Below are 9,698 nucleotides of genomic sequence, written 5' to 3' on the forward strand. Positions count from 1 at the left end.
AAAAAATAACAAAAATACCAACTTTTATAAAAGTCAAGCAAAGTCTCTCTATTATGGAGATATGTAAGTGGAGACCTAAAGAAACCAAGAATGCATTTATGTGAGGAAGAATCATTCAGGAAGAAGGACTTTGTTTCTGATGGGAACATTTGTCTGAATTTTCTAAGTCACTGTATTGGAACAAGATTTTCGCAGTATCAGTTTTCTTTCTGAGTAAAAAAATAACTTGTTATTGTAGAACTGTAACAATGAAAGCAAATGAATACAAGCAAAACAGAAAGAGGTCAGGTTGGGGAGACAGCAGGGAAGATAGGTCACATAGCAACCAGACAATTAACTTTGTGAAAATTCCACTGTGTAAGCGCATGGTGGAAAATTCACAAACTTAATTGCCCAACCTCGTATGCTCTGATAAGCTATAAGGATTCAGATTTTGCTCTAAGTTTGATTTAAAAGTTTTGGAGGTGATTTAGGAGAGAGTGTGGTGGGAGGAGATCAAAACTGAAATTAGAGAGTCCATTTTCAAGCATATGAAATATAATCTTTAAAAGCTAACGTACCAAAGAAGAACATATTGGGTGAGAATATTGTTGAAAATAATGAGATGTCTAATGGCCCTGAACAATGGGACATTCCCACATTTGGAGTGGAGGAAGGGAAGGAGGACTCATCAAGGGAATCTAAAAAGGAGCAGAAAATGAAGCAGAAAGAAAAAAAAATTATGCTGGGGAAATCTGGTTCCAATATGGAATTTAGAATCAATGATATAGACTGAATGTCTATTGGCCTTTGGTTGAAACTACCTACTGGGTATTGTGTATCAGCAAAGTATCACTCAGTGATGTGCTCCAGCTTTTGGTTAGCTTCTGTTAGATGATGTGGCAATGGTTGAATTCCATGAGTGTGAGCCATTCTACGCTTTCAACTACATAAAATATTTCCTGTCATAAGTAATGTGTGATGTCACAAGGAGTGTGCAACTGATAATGGTGCACTGTCACATGAGGACAAATCACTGACCTCTCGGTGGCTGGTGGGTATACCTAGGGAATATGTTACTTCAGTGACTCTTCATCAGACTTTGCTGTTGCCTGGTTAAATGTGGAAGTGGTGATTACAGAGTAAGCTTTTCTTGAGTCAATTCCTGGCTTTTATTGCTGCCTCATAGCTAAATTTCAATGGGCCCATTGAACAACTATCAGAGCTCCTGTGGCGAGAAGGTTAATTGCTTCCACCAATTGGGACATCTTGTCTACCTAAACTGAGGCATTGCATACATAAAAGTTCAGCATACACAAATGGAATGAAGGGAATATATCTTCACTTGTCTCTCTACTCACTTCATTTCTCCTAACACTGCCTGTCATTAGCCAAACCCACTGAACATCAGAGTGCAAGATAGCCTGTGTGAAGCCATTTAATAGGTCAACCTCCAGGGGACAGAATGTGGCATAGGAAGACATGGAATATATGGGAGAGGAGGGCTGGAAAAAGACAAACAATCATCACAGACTAAGAATAAACATTAACTGACAAAAAAAAATTCCCTTTTGTTAATAAAGAGACCGCATTTTTAATGTTCAGCACTAATATTCCTTTAACTAGCATCTAAGCAAGCCTACAGAATTCCACTTAACTACTAGAATTTGATAATGGGTTAGGAAGATTATCCTAATAATAACATCACTGGTACAAAATATATGAACGAAACTGACAGATTAAAAGGAGAAACAGGCAGCAGTACAATAACGATAGATTTCAAGACCTCGATTATTGTATGAGTAATGAATACAACAAATAGACAGAGGATCACTAATGAAATAGAAGATGTAAACAGCAGTCTAATCTAACTGGCCCTCGCTAGAAACAGTATACCTAACAATAGCAGAAAACACCTTTTTCTCCAGGAGCACATGGAACATTCTCGAAGATATACCATCACTTAGCCATGAAACAAGCCTTAATAAAATAATAATAATAATAATAATCACACATGTGTTTTCTGATTACAAGAGAATAAAACTAAGAATTAATAGCAGAAGCAAATCTGGAGAATTCAGAACTATGTGTGAATTAAACACTCTTCTTGTGTTGATCTTAAAAATAGAGCAGTTACTTATTTTGCCAGCAAGAAATGGGTTAATTAAGAATATCAATGAACAGCAATTCAGAACATACAAGTTAGCTGAACACTATAGGCAAATCTGGAGGAAAAAGGAGAGGAATGTTCTTTTACAGAGGAAAGGGGGGATTTGGGAGAAGCTGTTATAAACAGAATCTATTAGACAAAAGGGGGATAGCTAAGCTGTAGCCAGGGAAGGGCAAATCTCCCTTCCTCTTGTTGGAGAGTAAGTAGAAAACATCTTCCTGTTGGAGATGCAAGGCACATGTCTTCCTGTTTGGGGCAACTGACCATGAGTGATATAACAGGTTCTCTTTCAGGCCAACCCAACTCCAATTTTAGTTGACATTTCCTTTTTTAGTTTTCATACTTGTCAGAGGAGAAAAACTCTAATATATTTTAAATTAGATGACAGCAGCTAAAGAGTGAGAGAAAGAACAGAGTATTTACCAATTACTAGCTGTGAGCCATTGCCAAAAGACAGCACAGCTTTGCATCAACTTCCAGCTGTCTACTCGCCGGCCACTAGGCGCCACCAGGTCCTGATGTGAACTTTCAGAACTGTTGCCTGTAAGTGATCGGAAGTAGTGAATGTCTCCTCCTCACAGACCTGCTCCTATCATAGAAATGCCCCACCTTCACCTCATCCTGCCTCCTTCTCCGTAGCTGATGTCAATCCTTTCAAAACAACTTACATCTTTCTTCCCAAAAATATCACTTGTAAAAGCGCCCATCAAATCCAGCATGGCAGACGAGTTGTCTTCTCCATCTAACCCTGTTGTTGGTGTTTCAGGGGTCATGACTTAGCACCTGGTCCGTTTCTGGCCAGCATATGACTTAACAAAGGCTTGCTTTTAGAAACGGCTTTCAGTAGTGCAAGTTAAGTTTTTTGTTTAACACCTGTGAACAACCAATGCGTAAAAGTAGAAAATACACAGGAAATAAGAAAATACCAGGAGTGCCAAAAAAATGTATACACATGACTTGTAATTCATCTTTTGTTATCAGTATGTATTGAATATTACAATTTAAGTACAGGTTTTTCCTTTTTTAATGTGTATACATTTTTTGGCACCCTCTGTATATTGAGACAATTGAAAATGAAAAGAAAACATACCAAATATCACCGGGTGCAGCATTAAAAAGAAAATTTAGGGATGTAAAAGCTTAAATGAAAAAAAAGATCTCAGATCAACAATTTAATTTTACACATTAAGGGAGTAGAAAAACAAAACAACTAAACCCTAAGCAGAACGAAGAAAATTATACAGATTTAAACCAAGATAAATGAACTAGAGAATGGAGAATAGAGAAAATCAAGGAAACCAAAAGTGCAGTGGGTGTGCTGGGCCTACTCCCTAGGATGTCACCCTCCCCTCCTCCACCCCAGCTACATATGCCTGTGAGCCAGGGTGACAGCGTGGGATTCCCTTTGGCCTTCCCCAGTAGGTATTCCCCGCACTAAAGGGCCTGAAGAAGGTATAAGTGGCCTGGATCTTAGCAGACACAGCCTGAGTCACTTCCACTTCTGGAGGCAAACAACATTCCTGGAGATGCTCTCCATGTTTCCCTGATTCATGACTTTTGTCCATGGAGGACTGGTGCTGGCACTGCGCTACAGGTCTCTGTCCTAAAGACCAGATCCTATGTGCCATCAGACGGAAGGTGTCGGGAGACAGGCACAGGAGCAGCTATCCAACATTATCCTTGTTCCCTCCATTTACAGGAAACCAGGAAGAGTGGCTATACCTGAGGGCTCCCTGCAGCCCCACCCATTTCCTTGTAGAGTCTATAGCTGCACATGTGCTCCAGCCCAGCTGCCCATGAAGCAGTCTCAAGGCCACATGCCAGTGTTGTTTGCCCATGAGCCTCTCTCTCCACTCCTAAGTCCAAAAAAATGAGCATCCCCACACTTTGAGTATGGGGTCTGCACATGGGCTCTCCTCTGTTTCTGTCAGCAGATTGTAGCAGTGACTGTGCATTCTTACCTTGGACTCTGTGCAGTCATGGAAAAGGCTGATTTCCGGTATCTGGTCTCCCTTTCTGCAGGAGCTGCTGTGGTGATGAGCACAAAGTGCTTGGTGATGGCTGTGGGCCACAATGGGCAGCAGAAGCTTAAAGGGGGGCCGAGGTCAGACTCAGGTGGCGTTGAGGAGAGGACGTGCAGGTGAGGGGATCCCTATGGAGTGGGGACTCTGGGGCAGGTTGGAATGGCCCCTGGCCTGTGACTCAGGAAGGCAGAGGCTGAGGGTGGGGTCCAGCGACTGGCTGTCTGCATCTCAAGCTGTGTGGGCCGGTGTCCCACTGCTGTCCCCTGGAGCCCTGAGAAGGGGCACCTCCCTCTAGCTCACTCAGGGGCCCTGCCTGCAGGAAGCTAGGGGCCAGGGCCAGGTCTGTCCATCACTGCAGGGCAACATGCTGGCCAGGTCTGTGCCGGGTCCCTGCTCTGTTCCGAAGGAGACAACGTGCTTTCCTTCTCTTTCCGCCGGTTAATGACAGGCAGCCATGGGCAGCAAGAGGATGCTGGCGAGTCTCAGCGCGTGGAGCAGCCCTATGTTGCACATGTTCAGGAACTCCTTGGGGAAGCTGCAGAGGCAGCTGTGCAAGGGAGAGTTTGCCATGTTCAAGCATATGCCGGTGTTCGAGAGCGACTTCATCCAGGTCAGTACTGCTCCCCTTTGATCCCACCCCAAAGTGGACCCAAGACCCATTAGGTGCTGAGTGCAAGGATGTCTTCACTGACATCTCCACGAGCTGAAGGAAACAAGGCCATTGTTCCTTTCCTTTCCCATTTACTGATTTACACACCGGTTCCATCAGGTGATTGCTCTGCCATATTTGCTTTAGAGGGAATATTTTTTAAAGGAAGAAAATGAATGTGGTTTACTCTCCTTGAGTGCACTTCCCTGGGGGCATTTTCCTTTCTCCCCAGTTACCACTGTCCCCAATGTCGTCATTATTGTCCCCATGCAGTCTTTGTCCTTTAACATGTATGTATCTATCTATTAAACGTGTTATGACTCTTGGAGTCGCAGTGCCATCTTGTTTCACTGAGGGGACTTCGGATGTGGTGTCTTTACACTGCACGTGCGCTGTGCAGCTTGCTCATGTCACAGGCTGTGTTTTGTAGGAATTGAGGCTCCAGGTGTCCTGATATTTGTGTGGTGCGCTCTGGGATAGGACGCCCTTGTGTCCATTTCCTGGGAGCCTCACAACAACCTCATTATGTAGTGAGGACAAACATCCCCCTTCCAATGGGGAGCACACTGCGTTCCAGAGAGTGAAGTGACTGCCCCAGACCTCAGAGTGGCTGAGGCCTAGCTTCCAACTCCAGGCGTTTGCACTTGTACTGCTTTCTGTATATGAACCAGACTCTGGGTGGGAAGAACCCCCTCATTGTAAGTGTGAGAGAGGGAAGAGTCAGGGAGCGGGGACACCTGTGCATCACCTGGGATCTCCGCGACGTTGTATCTGTCGCTGGTTCTCAGCCTGGGAGTTCCTTGGAGTCACCTGGAGAGTTTAGGGACCAGTGTCGCCTGGGTCCCAATGTTGTCATGTGATGACTGGGAGCAGTGCGGGCAGCAGGCTTGTGATGTATTATGAGGTGTGAGCTGGACTGAGAAGCACACAGAGAACAGGCAGGGCACAGACTGTCCTTCTTGCTGAACCACAGGAGATAAGGTGTGGTGGCTAGCGCTGGCCTCTCTACCCTTCAAGTCTCCATGTGTCGCCTAAGCATTTGGACATTTGTTTACGTAACCAGGTCCCCGTGTCGGGGCATCTGCCACTGATACAATGCTGCAATGTACAATACGGGTTCCGATTTTCTCAGCTGTCCATTCATGTTCTTAATAACTGTTCTTGCCAGCCTAGGGTCATGTATCACATTTAGATGTCATAACTCTCTCCTTCTGTAGTCTGGAATAATCCCGGCACGTTTCATTGTGTCTTCCATCAGCCATTTTGAGGTCAAACAACAGTTTTTATTTTATAATAATGTCCGTTTTCGGGAACTCTAAATGTTTGCCCAGACCCCCGCACTCGGCCCTTGGGTTGAATCCAGCCCTAGCTAGGGCAATGTGGTGATGATCCCCTCAGGGCCTAGTCTCTGTGTGCGTGGGGTACATAGATGCGCGTTCAGTCGGACCTGCTGGTGCTCAGGCTGTACGGCCTGTCCTGCGGGGACCGTCATCACCAGCCCTCTGCCCAGGGGCGAAGCGCAGGAAGTGGATCTCGGCTCCTCTGCGAGCTCAGACAGGAGAGGAGACGTGAGAGGGCGCTCTTGCCGTGCTCCATGCCTCCCGCGAGCCCGTGGGAACACTACCGCCCTTCCCGATTTGGCTGCACGCCGAGAGCCGTGCTGGACACTGTAGTTCCTTCCACAGCGAGGGGGACCTATGAAATGCAATGGAAACCGAGCCGCTTTCCTCCTTCTTCCAACCACAGGTCAGCAAAAGAGGATACGTGGTCGACGTACACAACAGTGTGCAAATGGTGACCGTGGGCATCACATTCAGCAGCCCCGGCCTCCCAATACCTGATGTCATGCTGCTGGCACGACCCGCTGGCGGCCACGCAGTCAGTGCCAGACTTGACCGAGGCACCAACGGGAAGGGCCACAAGTCGGCCAAGAGCCTGGAGCTGACCAGGTGAGACCCATTCTCGTCCTTCCCTGTGAGAAGGGTGCAGACGGGGCAAGGCCTCGAAGTGCATGCTTTACCCTGCTGTCCCCCCTGGAACAAGAGGGGCTTCCACCCTGACCAGCGATTTTGTGCTGTGGGTCCAGGAGAGGGGGCTTCAGACACAGTAGTGGGTGCAGCTAGCCTTGTGGGGAGAGTGGCCATTGGGTATGTGAGGAATCTGCCGGAATAGGGCAGAAAGATAGCTGGGCCAATACAGTAGGACGGTCTCACGTGACAGAATGAGGGGTCTCACCTGCCATTTGTGGTATGTGATCCAGAGCCAGAGGTTTTATCCAGAGGCAGGATGAGCTACCGCATATACCCCCGTGGAGGGCTGCTGCTGTGGGTGAGGAGGGGCTAGTGAGCCCTGAGGTCAGGGGTCAGGATGTGGTAAATCCACCATGAGGCAGAGTGGACTCTGGGCTGGGCAGGAGACCAGGGCCTTTTCTTCCCGATATGCCGACCGGACCTCCCGACGCTTTGCTCTCTGCAGGTTGCTCCCACTGAAGTTTATCACATTATCCATCTTCAGTCATGAGAAAAGGCATCTCCAGGTGAAGCTTGCCACTGACCGCTCTTTCTACCTACAACTGTGCCCCCCTGCAGATGCAAGAGAGGATGTGTTTGCACAGTGGGAGGACCTGATTTTCCTCCTGAGACCGCCAGTGGAGGCATACAGTGGTATGTAGGCAGAACCGGCCTGAAATATGATGGACTTACCTGTGTTGGAGGCACAGGACAAGAGCAGCCCAGAGGTAAGCCTTTGCAGAGGCTCTCAGAGCCGGGACCAGAGCCCTGAGGGAAAGCAGCTGCCGGCTCTCCCTGCTGCTCCCCCGGGCAGACCAGTGAACACATGGCATTCAGGAGCGCAGGCCACATGAGCACACTGGAGAGGTCCCAGGGGCTTCTGGAAGTCCCAGGTCCCATAGACGTCACCAACCCTCATCTCATCACAGGGGTTGCGCCGTTTACATTAGGGCACTGACCGTGCAGCCTATTCTGGAACACTTCCATGTCACTCTGGACCTCAGGCGGCCTCGGGTGTTGAGGGATGTTTCTAATTGAAAACATCCTTGCTTTATATGGGCCATGAACTGACTCTTGTGTAAATCTGGGACATGGCAGCGAGCTCGGCAGACAGGTGCACAATTTGTTTGTAGCTGTCAGTGTGTAGCTGTCAGGAAAGGACACAGCTCCTAGCCACCATCTCCCTTTAGAATCTGTTCTGCAGAAATGCTGAGAGGATGGTGTGAGAAAATGTGTGAGGTGCTCATTGGTAGACCCCACCAGAGCTCTCCCTGTCCCTGCGCCTGTACCCCTAGAGTTGCAGGGACCCTGGTGGGGAGTTAGGGGATCCCGCATACACTGGGAGACTGGATTTGGTGACTGCCGAGGTTCTAAGATAGGCTCTTGAGGAGGTGACAGTCCTTTCAGTCTCACTGATTTTCTTCTCTACTTCCGTATGTCCCCAATCGGACAGGCCATGGAGGTCCCTGGAGAGGGGCAGCAGGATGAAGTGAGCATCCGGAGCCTTCCCATGGACACGGAGGTGTCTGAGGCCACCTCTCCTGCTCACGCCGCTGGGGACGGTGTCCAAACAATCGCGTCTGGCACAAATAGTGTGCTTAGGGACAAAGAGTCTGTCATGAGCTCCGCAACCATGGAGTCTGACCACCAGACACCCACAGGGGCGGCAGTGACACCTCGAGGCAGCAGCAGTGTGGTGGTAGGACGGGACATGACCAACACACATGGTAGAGACACCTCAGAAGGTGCAGGAGCGGGACCCTGTGTCTCAGTCTTGTCCAGACAAGACAACACGGGAGAACAGGGTGCAGGCCGGAGAGCCGCCCAGCCCCAGGCTGAAGCCCTGAGGAAGCGGAAGAAGGAGGACGCCCCCACCAGGAGGCCTTCCCATTCGGGTCAGAAGCTAGAGGACAAGTCAGTCCTAAGATCCCACGGAACCACTCGGGAACACCAAAGGGAGAAGGGACGCTCCAGCCTCAGCCACACCCAGATGGGCTCTAGGTGGGTAGGACCTGCCACTTCCATTCTGTCGGCTTCACTTTGTTCTTTCTTCTTCCTGTATCCAGGTGTGTGTGATGAGCTAGGATGAGTGACACCAGCCCCTCAAGGACCTCACAGTCCTGCTGAAGGGTTGCAAACTCTGCTCCTTTACCCCACATTTTTACTTGCTGCGCCAGAGTGTCACAAAATTAGGTCATTTGGAGCACAGGAAGAGGACACTGTGACAAGAACGGAGGAGTGGGAACTGGATGCGACCTGGCCTTGAGCTGTGACAGGACAGGGACAGGCTCAGAGGTCGTGCCTCAGCCCCTTGAGCTTACACTGCACGCTCCTCTGACTGTCAGCTCCAGCAGGGTCTGTCTCATTCCTCTCAGTTTTACAGAGAAGGAACTGGGGCTTCCGAGTGCATGGGCACTTGTACAGAGACACACAGAGTAATGAGAGAGCAGAAAGGGGTTGTTCCTGCGTCTTACTAGTGCTTAACCTGTGCTCTTTGCCACACTGGACAGTTGATTCTGTCAATGGCTAATGTAAAGGCAAAATCAGGTCCACTCTTAAAACATTCCTTCATTCGTATGGAAAAGCTGCACCTCTCTCCCCCAAAAAACTAGAGTTTGCCCAAATTTCTAGTATGCAATAAAATATTATGAAATATATGGTGATGGAAGGAGGATTGACTCTGGGTGGTGAACACACAATGGGATATATAGATGAGGTATTACAGAATTGTACACCTGAAGTCCTTGTAATTGTACTAACAATTGTCACTGCAGTAAACTTAAATTCAAAAAATATATATATATATATATATATATATATATATATATATATATATATATACACTGTGATGGAAGGACAACTGACTC

At 48.0% G+C, this 9,698-nt stretch overlaps 1 pseudogene; it reads left to right on the plus strand.

Moving 5' to 3' along the window:
• Positions 1-4,627: 4,627 nt before the first annotated feature.
• On the plus strand, positions 4,628-7,493 carry LOC109437607 (Golgi-associated RAB2 interactor protein 6 pseudogene; annotated as a pseudogene).
• Positions 7,494-9,698: the final 2,205 nt, after the last annotated feature.

This window comes from Rhinolophus sinicus, chromosome 5 (genome assembly GCF_057876585.1).
Source record: "Rhinolophus sinicus isolate RSI-liver-muscle chromosome 5, RSI-T2T, whole genome shotgun sequence".
Taxonomy (NCBI): domain Eukaryota; kingdom Metazoa; phylum Chordata; class Mammalia; order Chiroptera; family Rhinolophidae; genus Rhinolophus; species Rhinolophus sinicus.